This window comes from Phyllobates terribilis, unplaced genomic scaffold, assembly GCF_046119375.1.
Source record: "Phyllobates terribilis strain yellow unplaced genomic scaffold, ASM4611937v1 Scaffold_1__5_contigs__length_1240528914, whole genome shotgun sequence".
In the NCBI taxonomy this organism is placed as follows: Eukaryota; Metazoa; Chordata; class Amphibia; order Anura; family Dendrobatidae; genus Phyllobates; species Phyllobates terribilis.
The window spans coordinates 634,332,141-634,347,695 of NW_027362761.1; positions in this window are offsets into that span (position 1 = coordinate 634,332,141).

Below are 15,555 nucleotides of genomic sequence, written 5' to 3' on the forward strand. Positions count from 1 at the left end.
ACATAAATACAATTTAATAAAGCATAGGATAAAACCACATAAATACAATTTAATAAAGCATAGGATAAAACAACATAAATACAATTTAATAAAGCATAGGATAAAACAAGATAGATGCAATTTAATAAAGCATAGGATAATACAACATAAATGCAGTTTAATAAAGCATACGATAAAACAACATAAATACAATTTAATAAAACATTGGATAAAACAACATAAATACAATTTAATAAAGCATAGGATAATACAACATAAACACAATTTAATAAAGCATAGGATAAAACAACATAAATACAATTTAATAAAGCATAGGATAAAACAACATAAATACAATTTAATAAAGCATAGGACAAAACAACATAAATACAATTTAATAAAGCATAGGATAAAACAACATAAATACAATTTAATAAAGCATGGGTTAAAACAACATAAATACAATTTAATAAAGCATAGGATAAAACAACATAAATGCAATTTAATAAATCATAGGATAAAACCACATAAATACAATTTAATAAAGCATAGGATAAAACAACATAAATACAATTTAATAAAGCATAGGATAAAACCACATAAATACAATTTAATAAAGCATAGGATAAAACAACATAAATACAATTTAATAAAGCATAGGATAAAACAAGATAGATGCAATTTAATAAAGCATAGGATAAAACAACATAAATACAATTTAATAAAGCTTTCGATAAAACTACATAAATACAATTTAATAAAGCATAGGATAAAACAACAAAAATCCCATTTAATAAAGCATAGCATAAAACAACATAAACACAATTTAATAAAGCATAGGATAAAACAACATAAATACAATTTAATAAAGCATAGGATAAAACAACCTAAATACAATTTAATAAAGCATAGAATAAAACAACATAAATACAATTTAATAAAGCATAGGATAAAACAACATAAACACAGTTTAATAAAGCATACAATAAAACAACATAAATACAATTTAATAAAGCATAGGATAAAACAACATAAATACAATTTAATAAAGCATAGGATAAAACAACATAAACACAATTTAATAAAGCATAGGATAAAACAACATAAATACAATTAAATAAAGCATAGGATAAAACAACATAAATACAATTTAATAAAGCATAGGTTAAAACAACATAAATACAATTTAATAAAGTATAGGATAAAACAACATAAATACAAATTAATAAAGCATAGGTTAAAACAACATAAATACAATTTAATAAAGCATAGGATAAAACAACATAAATACAATTTAATAAAGCATAGGATAAAACAACATAAATACAGTTTAATAAAGCATAGGTTAAAACAACATAAATACAATTTAATAAAGCATAGGATAAAACAACATAAATACCATTTAATAAAGCATAGGTTAAAACAACATAAATACAATTTAATAAAGCATAGGATAAAACAACATAAATACAATTTAATAAAGCATAGGATAAAAGAACATAAATAATATTTAATGAAGCATAGGATAAAACAACATAAATAAAATTTAATGAAGCATGGGTTAAAACAACATAAATACAATTTAATAAAGCATAGGATAAAACAACATAAATACAATTTAATAAAGCATAGGATAAAACAACATAAAAACAATTTAATAAAGCATAGGTTAAAACAAAATAAATACAATTTAATAAAGCATAGGATAAAACAACATAAATACAATTTAATGAAGCATAGGATAAAACAACATAAATACAATTTAATAAAGCATAGGATAAAACAACAAAATACAATTTAATAAAGCATAGGTAAAACAACATAAATGCAGTTTAATAAAGCATACGATAAAACAACATAAATACAATTTAATAAAACATAGGATAAAACAACATAAATACAACTTAATAAAGCATAGGATAATACAACATAAACACAATTTAATAAAGCATAGGATAAAACAACATAAATACAATTTAATAAAGCATACGATAAAACAACATAAATACAATTTAATAAAGCATAGGATAAAACAACATAAATACAATTTAATAAAGCATAGGATAAAACAACATAAACACAATTTTAATAAAGCATAGGATAAAGCAACATAAATACAATTTAATAAAGCATAGGATAAAACAACATAAATGCAGTTTAATAAAGCATACAATAAAACAACATAAATACAATTTAATAAAGCATACAATAAAACAACATAAATACAATTTAATAAAGCATAGGATAAAACAACATAAATACAATTTAATAAAGCATAGGATAAAACAACATAAACACAATTTAATAAAGCATTGGATAAAACAACATAAATACAATTTAATAAAGCATAGGTTAAAACAACATAAATACAATTTAATAAAGTATAGGATAAAACAACATAAATACAATTTAATAAAGCATAGGATAAAACAACATAAATGCAGTTTAATAAAGCATACAATAAAACAACATAAATACAATTTAATAAAGCATACAATAAAACAACATAAAAACAATTTAATAAAGCATAGGATAAAACAACATAAATGCAATTTAATAAAGCATAGGATAAAACAACATAAACACAATTTAATAAAGCATAGGATAAAACAACATAAATGCAATTTAATAAAGCATAGGATAAAACAACATAAATACAATTTAATAAAGCATAGGATAAAACAACATAAATACAATTTAATAAAGCATAGGATAAAACAACATAAAAACAATTTAATAAAGCATAGGTTAAAACAAAATAAATACAATTTAATAAAGCATAGGATAAAACAACATAAATACAATTTAATGAAGCATAGGATAAAACAACATAAATACAATTTAATAAAGCATAGGATAAAACAACAAAAATACAATTTAATAAAGCATAGGTAAAACAACATAAATGCAGTTTAATAAAGCATACGATAAAACAACATAAATACAATTTAATAAAACATAGAATAAAACAACATAAATACAATTTAATAAAGCATAGGATAATACAACATAAACCCAATTTAATAAAGCATAGGATAAAACAACATAAATACAATTTAATAAAGCATACGATAAAACAACATAAATACAATTTAATAAAGCATAGGACAAAACAACATAAATACAATTTAATAAAGCATAGGATAAAACAACATAAATACAATTTAATAAAGCATGGGTTAAAACAACATAAATACAATTTAATAACGCATAGGATAAAACAACATAAATACTATTTAATAAATCAAAGGATAAAACCACATAAATACAATTTAATAAAGCATAGGATAAAACAACATAAATACAATTTAATAAAGCATAGGATAAAACCACATAAATACAATTTAATAAAGCATAGGATAAAACAACATAAATACAATTTAATAAAGCATAGGATAAAACAAGATAGATGCAATTTAATAAAGCATAGGATAATACAACATAAATGCAGTTTAATAAAGCATACGATAAAACAACATAAATACAATTTAATAAAACATTGGATAAAACAACATAAATACAATTTAATAAAGCATAGGATAATACAACATAAACACAATTTAATAAAGCATAGGATAAAACAACATAAATACAATTTAATAAAGCATAGGATAAAACAACATAAATACAATTTAATAAAGCATAGGACAAAACAACATAAATACAATTTAATAAAGCATAGGATAAAACAACATAAATACAATTTAATAAAGCATGGGTTAAAACAACATAAATACAATTTAATAAAGCATAGGATAAAACAACATAAATGCAATTTAATAAATCATAGGATAAAACCACATAAATACAATTTAATAAAGCATAGGATAAAACAACATAAATACAATTTAATAAAGCATAGGATAAAACCACATAAATACATTTTAATAAAGCATAGGATAAAACAACATAAATACAATTTAATAAAGCATAGGATAAAACAAGATAGATGCAATTTAATAAAGCATAGGATAAAACAACATAAATACAATTTAATAAAGCTTTCGATAAAACTACATAAATACAATTTAATAAAGCATAGGATAAAACAACATAAATCCCATTTAATAAAGCATAGCATAAAACAACATAAACACAATTTAATAAAGCATAGGATAAAACAACATAAATACAATTTAATAAAGCATAGGATAAAACAACCTAAATACAATTTAATAAAGCATAGAATAAAACAACATAAATACAATTTAATAAAGCATAGGATAAAACAACATAAACACAGTTTAATAAAGCATACAATAAAACAACATAAATACAATTTAATAAAGCATAGGATAAAACAACATAAATACAATTTAATAAAGCATAGGATAAAACAACATAAACACAATTTAATAAAGCATAGGATAAAACAACATAAATACAATTAAATAAAGCATAGGATAAAACAACATAAATACAATTTAATAAAGCATAGGTTAAAACAACATAAATACAATTTAATAAAGTATAGGATAAAACAACATAAATACAAATTAATAAAGCATAGGCTAAAACAACATAAATACAATTTAATAAAGCATAGGATAAAACAACATAAATACAATTTAATAAAGCATAGGATAAAACAACATAAATACAGTTTAATAAAGCATAGGTTAAAACAACATAAATACAATTTAATAAAGCATAGGATAAAACAACATAAATACCATTTAATAAAGCATAGGTTAAAACAACATAAATACAATTTAATAAAGCATAGGATAAAACAACATAAATACAATTTAATAAAGCATAGGATAAAAGAACATAAATAATATTTAATGAAGCATAGGATAAAACAACATAAATAAAATTTAATGAAGCATGGGTTAAAACAACATAAATACAATTTAATAAAGCATAGGATAAAACAACATAAATACAATTTAATAAAGCATAGGATAAAACAACATAAAAACAATTTAATAAAGCATAGGTTAAAACAAAATAAATACAATTTAATAAAGCATAGGATAAAACAACATAAATACAATTTAATGAAGCATAGGATAAAACAACATAAATACAATTTAATAAAGCATAGGATAAAACAACAAAATACAATTTAATAAAGCATAGGTAAAACAACATAAATGCAGTTTAATAAAGCATACGATAAAACAACATAAATACAATTTAATAAAACATAGGATAAAACAACATAAATACAACTTAATAAAGCATAGGATAATACAACATAAACACAATTTAATAAAGCATAGGATAAAACAACATAAATACAATTTAATAAAGCATACGATAAAACAACATAAATACAATTTAATAAAGCATAGGATAAAACAACATAAATACAATTTAATAAAGCATAGGATAAAACAACATAAACACAATTTTAATAAAGCATAGGATAAAGCAACATAAATACAATTTAATAAAGCATAGGATAAAACAACATAAATGCAGTTTAATAAAGCATACAATAAAACAACATAAATACAATTTAATAAAGCATACAATAAAACAACATAAATACAATTTAATAAAGCATAGGATAAAACAACATAAATACAATTTAATAAAGCATAGGATAAAACAACATAAACACAATTTAATAAAGCATTGGATAAAACAACATAAATACAATTTAATAAAGCATAGGTTAAAACAACATAAATACAATTTAATAAAGTATAGGATAAAACAACATAAATACAATTTAATAAAGCATAGGTTAAAACAACATAAATACAATTTAATAAAGCATAGGATAAAACAACATAAATACAATTTAATAAAGCATAGGTTAAAACAACATAAATACAATTTATTAAAGCATGGGTTAAAACAACATAAATACAATTTAATAAAGCATAGGATAAAACAACATAAATACAGTTTAATAAAGCATAGGTTAAAACAACATAAATACAATTTAATAAAGCATAGGATAAAACAACATAAATACCATTTAATAAAGCATAGGTTAAAACAACATAAATACAATTTAATAAAGCATAGGATAAAACAACATAAATACAATTTAATAAAGCATAGGATAAAAGAACATAAATAAAATTTAATGAAGCATAGGATAAAACAACATAAATACAATTTAATGAAGCATGGGTTAAAACAACATAAATACAATTTAATAAAGCATAGGATAAAACAACCTAAATACAATTTAATAAAGCATAGGATAAAACAACATAAAAACAATTTAATAAAGCATAGGTTAAAACAAAATAAATACAATTTAATAAAGCATAGGATAAAACAACATAAATACAATTTAATGAAGCATAGGATAAAACAACATAAATACAATTTAATAAAGCATAGGATAAAACAACAAAATACAATTTAATAAAGCATAGGTAAAACAACATAAATGCAGTTTAATAAAGCATACGATAAAACAACATAAATACAATTTAATAAAACATAGGATAAAACAACATAAATACAATTTAATAAAGCATAGGATAATACAACATAAACACAATTTAATAAAGCATAGGATAAAACAACATAAATGCAATTTAATAAAGCATACGATAAAACAACATAAATACAATTTAATAAAGCATAGGACAAAACAACATAAATACAATTTAAAAAAGCATAGGATAAAACAACATAAACACAATTTAATAAAGCATAGGATAAAACAACATAAATACAATTTAATAAAGTATAGGATAAAACTAAATAAACACAATTTAATAAAGCATAGGATAAAACAACATAAATACAATTTAATAAAGCATAGGATAAAACAACATAAACACAATTTATAAAGCATAGGATAAAACAACATAAATACAATTTAATAAAGCATAGGATAAAACAACATAAACAGAATTTAATAAAGCATAGGATAAAACAACATAAATACAATTTAATAAAGCATAGTATAAAACAACATAAACAGAATTTAATAAAGCATAGGATAAAACAACATAAATACAATTTAATAAAGCATAGGATAAAACAACATAAATACAATTTAATAAAGCATAGGTTAAAACAACATAAATACAATTGAATAAAGCATAGGATAAAACAACATAAATACAATTTAATAAAGCATAGGTTAAAACAACATAAATACAATTGAATAAAGCATAGGATAAAACAACATAAATACAATTTAATAAAGCATAGGTTAAAACAACATAAATACAATTTAATAAAGCATAGGATAAAACAACATAAATACAATTTAATAAAGCATAGGATAAAACAACATCAACACAATTTAATAAAACATAGGATAAAACAACATAAATACAATTTAATAAAGCATAGGATAAAACAACATAAATACAATTTAATAAAGCATAGGTTAAAACAACATAAATACAATTTAATAAAGTATAGGATAAAACAACATAAATACAATTTAATAAAGCATAGGTTAAAACAACATAAATACAATTTAATAAAGCATAGGATAAAACAACATAAATACAATTTAATAAAGCATAGGTTAAAACAACATAAATACAATTTAATAAAGCATAGGTTAAAACAACATAAATACAATTTAATAAAGGATAGGTTAAAACAACATAAATACAATTTAATAAAGCATAGGATAAAACAACATAAATACAATTTAATAAAGCATAGGATAAAACAACATAAATACAGTTTAATAAAGCATAGGTTAAAACAACATAAATACAATTTAATAAAGCATAGGATAAAACAACATAAATACCATTTAATAAAGCATAGGATAAAACAACATAAATACAATTTAATAAAGCATAGGTTAAAACAACATAAATACAATTTAATAAAGCATAGGATAAAACAACATAAATACAATTTAATAAAGCATAGGATAAAAGAACATAAATACAATTTAATGAAGCATAGGATAAAACAACATAAATAAAATTTAATGAAGCATGGGTTAAAACAACATAAATACAATTTAATAAAGCATAGGATAAAACAACATAAATACAATTTAATAAAGCATAGGATAAAACAACATAAAAACAATTTAATAAAGCATAGGTTAAAACAAAATAAATACAATTTAATAAAGCATAGGATAAAACAACATAAATACAATTTAATGAAGCATAGGATAAAACAACATAAATACAATTTAATAAAGCATAGGATAAAACAACAAAATACAATTTAATAAAGTATAGGTAAAACAACATAAATGCAGTTTAATAAAGCATACGATAAAACAACATAAATACAATTTAATAAAACATAGGATAAAACAACATAAATACAACTTAATAAAGCATAGGATAATACAACATAAACACAATTTAATAAAGCATAGGATAAAACAACATAAATACAATTTAATAAAGCATACGATAAAACAACATAAATACAATTTAATAAAGCATAGGATAAAACAACATAAATACAATTTAATAAAGCATAGGATAAAACAACATAAACACAATTTTAATAAAGCATAGGATAAAGCAACATAAATACAATTTAATAAAGCATAGGATAAAACAACATAAATGCAGTTTAATAAAGCATACAATAAAACAACATAAATACAATTTAATAAAGCATACAATAAAACAACATAAATACAATTTAATAAAGCATAGGATAAAACAACATAAATACAATTTAATAAAGCATAGGATAAAACAACATAAACACAATTTAATAAAGCATTGGATAAAACAACATAAATACAATTTAATAAAGCATAGGTTAAAACAACATAAATACAATTTAATAAAGTATAGGATAAAACAACATAAATACAATTTAATAAAGCATAGGTTAAAACAACATAAATACAATTTAATAAAGCATAGGATAAAACAACATAAATACAATTTAATAAAGCATAGGTTAAAACAACATAAATACAATTTAATAAAGCATAGGTTAAAACAACATAAATACAATTTAATAAAGGATAGGTTAAAACAACATAAATACAATTTAATAAATCATAGGATAAAACAACATAAATACAATTTAATAAAGCATAGGATAAAACAACATAAATACAGTTTAATAAAGCATAGGTTAAAACAACATAAATACAATTTAATAAAGCATAGGATAAAACAACATAAATACCATTTAATAAAGCATAGGTTAAAACAACATAAATACAATTTAATAAAGCATAGGATAAAACAACATAAATACAATTTAATAAAGCATAGGATAAAAGAACATAAATAATATTTAATGAAGCATAGGATAAAACAACATAAATACAATTTAATGAAGCATGGGTTAAAACAACATAAATACAATTTAATAAAGCATAGGATAAAACAACCTAAATACAATTTAATAAAGCATAGGATAAAACAACATAAAAACAATTTAATAAAGCATAGGTTAAAACAAAATAAATACAATTTAATAAAGCATAGGATAAAACAACATAAATACAATTTAATGAAGCATAGGATAAAACAACATAAATACAATTTAATAAAGCATAGGATAAAACAACAAAATACAATTTAATAAAGCATAGGTAAAACAACATAAATGCAGTTTAATAAAGCATACGATAAAACAACATAAATACAATTTAATAAAACATAGGATAAAACAACATAAATACAATTTAATAAAGCATAGGATAATACAACATAAACACAATTTAATAAAGCATAGGATAAAACAACATAAATGCAATTTAATAAAGCATACGATAAAACAACATAAATACAATTTAATAAAGCATAGGACAAAACAACATAAATACAATTTAAAAAAGCATAGGATAAAACAACATAAACACAATTTAATAAAGCATAGGATAAAACAACATAAATACAATTTAATAAAGTATAGGATAAAACTAAATAAACACAATTTAATAAAGCATAGGATAAAACAACATAAATACAATTTAATAAAGCATAGGATAAAACAACATAAACACAATTTATAAAGCATAGGATAAAACAACATAAATACAATTTAATAAAGCATAGGATAAAACAACATAAACAGAATTTAATAAAGCATAGGATAAAACAACATAAATACAATTTAATAAAGCATAGTATAAAACAACATAAACAGAATTTAATAAAGCATAGGATAAAACAACATAAATACAATTTAATAAAGCATAGGATAAAACAACATAAATACAATTTAATAAAGCATAGGTTAAAACAACATAAATACAATTTAATAAAGCATATGTTAAAACAACATAAATACAATTGAATAAAGCATAGGATAAAACAACATAAATACAATTTAATAAAGCATAGGTTAAAACAACATAAATACAATTGAATAAAGCATAGGATAAAACAACATAAATACAATTTAATAAAGCATAGGTTAAAACAACATAAATACAATTTAATAAAGCATAGGATAAAACAACATAAATACAATTTAATAAAGCATAGGATAAAACAACATAAACACAATTTAATAAAACATAGGATAAAACAACATAAATACAATTTAATAAAGCATAGGATAAAACAACATAAATACAATTTAATAAAGCATAGGTTAAAACAACATAAATACAATTTAATAAAGTATAGGATAAAACAACATAAATACAATTTAATAAAGCATAGGTTAAAACAACATAAATACAATTTAATAAAGCATAGGATAAAACAACATAAATACAATTTAATAAAGCATAGGTTAAAACAACATAAATACAATTTAATAAAGCATAGGTTAAAACAACATAAATACAATTTAATAAAGGATAGGTTAAAACAACATAAATACAATTTAATAAAGCATAGGATAAAACAACATAAATACAATTTAATAAAGCATAGGATAAAACAACATAAATACAGTTTAATAAAGCATAGGTTAAAACAACATAAATACAATTTAATAAAGCATAGGATAAAACAACATAAATACCATTTAATAAAGCATAGGATAAAACAACATAAATACAATTTAATAAAGCATAGGTTAAAACAACATAAATACAATTTAATAAAGCATAGGATAAAACAACATAAATACAATTTAATAAAGCATACTATAAAAGAACATAAATACAATTTAATGAAGCATAGGATAAAACAACATAAATACAATTTAATGAAGCATGGGTTAAAACAACATAAATACAATTTAATAAAGCATAGGATAAAACAACATAAATACAATTTAATAAAGCATAGGATAAAACAACATAAAAACAATTTAATAAAGCATAGGTTAAAACAAAATAAATACAATTTAATAAAGCATAGGATAAAACAACATAAATACAATTTAATGAAGCATAGGATAAAACAACATAAATACAATTTAATAAAGCATAGGTAAAACAACATAAATGCAGTTTAATAAAGCATACGATAAAACAACATAAATACAATTAAATAAAACATAGGATAAAACAACATAAATACAATTTAATAAAGCATAGGATAATACAACATAAACACAATTTAATAAAGCATAGGATAAAACAACATAAATACAATTTAATAAAGCATACGATAAAACAACATAAATACAATTTAATAAAGCATAGGACAAAACAACATAAATACAATTTTATAAAGCATAGGATAAAACAACATACATACAATTTAATAAAGCATGGGTTAAAACAACATAAATACAATTTAATAACGCATAGGATAAAACAACATAAATACTATTTAATAAATCATAGGATAAAACCACATAAATACAATTTAATAAAGCATAGGATAAAACAACATAAATACAATTTAATAAAGCATAGGATAAAACCACATAAATACAATTTAATAAAGCAAAGGATAAAACAACATAAATACAATTTAATAAAGCATAGGATAAAACAAGATGGATGCAATTTAATAAAGCATAGGATAATACAACATAAATGCAGTTTAATAAAGCATACGATAAAACAACATAAATACAATTTAATAAAACATTGGATAAAACAACATAAATACAATTTAATAAAGCATAGGATGCTACAACATAAACACAATTTAATAAAGCATAGGATAAAACAACATAAATACAATTTAATAAAGCATAGGATAAAACAACATAAATACAATTTAATAAAGCATAGGACAAAACAACATAAATACAATTTAATAAAGCATAGGATAAAACAACATAAATACAATTTAATAAAGCATAGGATAAAACCACATAAATACAATTTAATAAAGCATAGGATAAAACAACATAAATAAAATTTAATAAAGCATAGGATAAAACAAGATAGATGCAATTTAATAAAGCATAGGATAAAACAACATAAATACAATTTAATAAAGCTTTCGATAAAACTACATAAATACAATTTAATAAAGCATAGGATAAAACCACATAAATCCCATTTAATAAAGCATAGCATAAAACAACATAAACACAATTTAATAAAGCATAGGATAAAACAACATAAATACAATTTAATAAAGCATAGGATAAAACAACATAAATACAATTTAATAAAGCATAGGATAAAACAACATAAACACAATTTAATAAAGCATAGGATAAAACAACATAAATACAATTTAATAAAGCATAGGATAAAACAACATAAATGCAGTTTAATAAAGCATACAATAAAACAACATAAATACAATTTAATAAAGCATAGGATAAACCAACATAAATACAATTTAATAAAGCTTTCGATAAAACTACATAAATACAATTTAATAAAGCATAGGATAAAACAACATAAATCCCATTTAATAAAGCATAGCATAAAACAACATAAACACAATTTAATAAAGCATAGGATAAAACAACATAAATACAATTTAATAAAGCATAGGATAAAACAACATAAATACAATTTAATAAAGCATAGGATAAAACAACATAAACACAATTTAATAAAGCATAGGATAAAACAACATAAATACAATTTAATAAAGCATAGGATAAAACAACATAAATGCAGTTTAATAAAGCATACAATAAAACAACATAAATACAATTTAATAAAGCATAGGATAAACCAACATAAATACAATTTAATAAAGCATAGGATAAAACAACATAAATACAATTTAATAAAGCATAGGATAAAACAACATAAAAACAATTTAATAAAGCATAGGTTAAAACAAAATAAATACAATTTAATAAAGCATAGGATAAAACAACATAAATACAATTTAATGAAGCATAGGATAAAACAACATAAATACAATTTAATAAAGCATAGGATAAAACAACAAAAATACAATTTAATAAAGCATAGGTAAAACAACATAAATGCAGTTTAATAAAGCATAGGATAAAACAACATAAATACAATTTAATAAAACATAGAATAAAACAACATAAATACAATTTAATAAAGCATAGGATAATACAACATAAACACAATTTAATAAAGCATAGGATAAAACAACATAAATACAATTTAATAAAGCATGGGTTAAAACAACATAAATACAATTTAATTAAGCATAGGATAAAACAACATAAATGCAATTTAATAAATCATAGGATAAAACCACATAAATACAATTTAATAAAGCATAGGATAAAACAACATAAATACAATTTAATAAAGCATAGGATAAAACCACATAAATACAATTTAATAAAGCATAGGATAAAACAACATAAATACAATTTAATAAAGCATAGGATAAAACAAGATAGATGCAATTTAATAAAGCATAGGATAAAACAACATAAACACAATTTAATAAAGCTTTCGATAAAACTACATAAATACAATTTAATAAAGCATAGGATAAAACAACATAAATCCCATTTAATAAAGCATAGCATAAAACAACATAAACACAATTTAATAAAGCATAGGATAAAACAACATAAATACAATTTAATAAAGCATAGGATAAAACAACATAAATACAATTTAATAAAGCATAGGATAAAACAACATAAACACAATTTAATAAAGCATAGGATAAAACAACATAAATACAATTTAATAAAGCATAGGATAAAACAACATAAATGCAGTTTAATAAAGCATACAATAAAACAACATAAATACAATTTAATAAAGCATACAATAAAACAACATAAAAACAATTTAATAAAGCATAGGATAAAACAACATAAATGCAATTTAATAAAGCATAGGATAAAACAACATAAACACAATTTAATAAAGCATAGGATAAAACAACATAAATACAATTTAATAAAGCATAGGATAAAACAACATAAATACAATTTAATAAAGCATAGGATAAAACAACATAAATACAATTTAATAACGTATAGGATAAAACAACATAAATACAATTTAATAAAGTATAGGATAAAACAACATAAATACAATTTAATAAAGCATAGGTTAAAACAACATAAATACAATTTAATAAAGCATAGGATAAAACAACATAAATACAATTTAATAAAGCATAGGATAAAACAACATAAACATAATTTTAATAAAGCATAGGATAAAACAACATAAATACAATTTAATAAAGCATAGGATAAAACAACATGAATGCAGTTTAATAAAGCATACAATAAAACAACATAAATACAATTTAATAAAGCATACAATAAAACAACATAAATACAATTTAATAAAGCATAGGATAAAACAACATAAATACAATTTAATAAAGCATAGGATAAAACAACATAAACACAATTTAATAAAGCATAGGATAAAACAACATAAATAAAATTTAATAAAGCATAGGATAAAACAACATAAATACAATTTAATAAAGCATAGGTTAAAACAACATAAATACAATTTAATAAAGTATAGGATAAAACAACATAAATACAATTTAATAAAGCATAGGTTAAAACAACATAAATACAATTTAATAAAGCATAGGATAAAACAACATAAATACAATTTAATAAAGCATAGGTTAAAACAACATAAATACAATTTAATAAAGCATAGGTTAAAACAACATAAATACAATTTAATAAAGGATAGGTTAAAACAACATAAATACAATTTAATAAAGCATAGGATAAAACAACATAAATACAATTTAATAAAGCATAGGATAAAACAACATAAATACAGTTTAATAAAGCATAGGTTAAAACAACATAAATACAATTTAATAAAGCATAGGATAAAAAAACATAAATACCATTTAATAAAGCATAGGTTAAAACAACATAAATACAATTTAATAAAGCATAGGATAAAACAACATAAATACAATTTAATAAAGCATAGGATAAAAGAACATAAATAATATTTAATGAAGCATAGGATAAAACAACATAAATAAAATTTAATGAAGCATGGGTTAAAACAACATAAATACAATTTAATAAAGCATAGGATAAAACAACATAAATACAATTTAATAAAGCATAGGATAAAACAACATAAAAACAATTTAATAAAGCATAGGTTAAAACAAAATAAATACAATTTAATAAAGCATAGGATAAAACAACATAAATACAATTTAATGAAGCATAGGATAAAACAACATAAATACAATTTAATAAAGCATAGGATAAAACAACAAAATACAATTTAATAAAGCATAGGTAAAACAACATAAATGCAGTTTAATAAAGCATACGATAAAACAACATAAATACAATTTAATAAAACATAGGATAAAACAACATAAATACAATTTAATAAAGCATAGGATAATACAACATAAACACAATTTA